General features: G+C 38.9%; 1 non-coding gene across 1 annotated transcript; it reads left to right on the top strand.

Moving 5' to 3' along the window:
• The first annotated feature begins 1,058 nt into the window (after positions 1–1,058).
• Positions 1,059–1,164, top strand: LOC145603214 (small nucleolar RNA R71). The gene has a single exon (XR_014104745.1). It is a non-coding gene; the product is annotated as a small nucleolar RNA R71 (small nucleolar RNA).
• Positions 1,165–1,963: the final 799 nt, after the last annotated feature.

Genomic DNA, 1,963 nt, shown 5'->3' on the forward strand with positions numbered 1-1,963 from the left:
TGGCATCCATAGGGTTCCTAGAATCTAGGCTATGTGGAGTCAAAGAAGAAGAGTTTGCATATCCCTTTAACACACTAGTCAATTGAGAAATTTTTTCACTTAAATCCTTGTTATATGCCAACGTGTAATTAAACTTCTCTTCATTCAAAGCCATATAAATTTCCAAAGTTTTGGCTTGTTTCTCAATGACACTTTCCAAAAAGTCCCTAGAAGAAAATGATTGATCATAGGAATTATCACTTGAACTTTGAGCATTTGGAACTAAATCAATTGGGGAACCTCTTTGAAAATTTGCTTGAAAATATCCCCTAGTTTGATTATTCCAATTACCCCTAGTTTGATTTTGGCTCCTTTGTTGACCATGGTTATGATAACCTTGATTATGATCCCCATGTCTATGGCCATCACCATGACCATTACAACCATGATGGTTATAGTTACCATGAATCCCTTGGTATCCATGATTTCTACAACCTCCATTTTTGTTATAATCATCATGATTCATATGATAATTCCTATTTCCAACATTCCTTTGAACATCAATTCAAGGTTAACAAGCACGATTATTGATATAATTCACATGTTCCATTTCACTTCCATCACATTCATTACAAGGAACATTTGGGCACATAGAAGCATTATGATCATTCATTCCACATAATTCACAAGGCCAACATTCCACAATCATGCAACAAGAAGAAAGATTAGATTTAGAGTGAGAAGATGTACCTCTCCCCTTAATTTGGGAGGGAAGAATTGGAGCTTGGGAAGGGGGCTTCTCAAGCTTTTCTTTGAGAGACATAACTTCTTTCCTTAAATCCGCAATCAAAGTAGTCAAATCATTGATGGAACTAAGTTGTTCGATTGAGTAACCCTTGCTTGTTGGTTCTTTCTCCACTTCTTGCCAATTCATGTAATGAAGAACCACTTCATCAATTGCATCAACCACTTCTTCTTCCGTTTTGTTCATGATTGGGCCTCCGGCTCCGGCATCCAAACTTGCTCTCCCATGAGAACTCAACCCACCATAGAAGATATGTATGATTTGATAGGTAGGAATCCCATGGTGTAGACACTCCCTTTGATAATCCTTAAATCTTTCCCATGCTTCATAGAAACTTTCATTTGGCTTTTGCTTGAACCCTTGAATCAAAGCTCTTGCCTCCGCCGTCTTCTTTTGAGGATAGAATCGGAACAAGAAAGCTTTGGTGACATCATCCCAAGTTCTCAAAGAATTGGGTTTCACTTCTTTATCTAGCCATTCCAAAGATCTTCCTATGAGAGATAAAAGGAACAACTTAAGGCGGATAAACTCTTGAGATACTCCATTAACCTTGATTGTGTTACAATATTTTTCAAACTCCTTAAGATGGTTCAATGGGCTCTCATTCTTAGCCCCACTATATTGTCTCCTCTCAATTAGGGTGATCATTGACGGCCGAATTTCAAAGTCAATTTCCGGTGTTGTAGGTGGAGCTATGCCGCTCTCATACCTATATGCACTAGGCACTCCTAGTTCCTTCAAGGCAACTCTTGCATTTCCTCCCATGGCTTGGGATCTATGCACACAAAACTCAAAGAAAATATTAGTAGCACGGCTACAAGTGTAGCCTAAAGTGTAAAATTTTTTTGTATTTTGCAAATAGAGTGGAATAGACTCAACAACAACATGCACTCAAAGCACCATTCCCCGGCAACGGCTCCATTATGATGGGATGAAGAACAGTAGGTCGTTGGGCTACCACCCCACCCAATCAAACAAAATTTGTAACTCAACTAACCCCTATAAAGTGTAGTGGTAAGTCAAGGTCGAACCCAAAGTAATAGAGGTCGAATACACATTGCCTAAATCAAGCTATTCCGAAGTCTAGTAGGGGTTTATGGTAGAAACTAGAGCTAAGCTAAGCAATGCAAAAAGCTTGTACTAATCAAATGCAAAGGCACTAGGGGAATGGATCCACAT

Source organism: Chenopodium album, chromosome 21, assembly GCF_948465745.1.
Source record: "Chenopodium album chromosome 21, dcCheAlbu1.1, whole genome shotgun sequence".
In the NCBI taxonomy this organism is placed as follows: Eukaryota; Viridiplantae; Streptophyta; class Magnoliopsida; order Caryophyllales; family Amaranthaceae; genus Chenopodium; species Chenopodium album.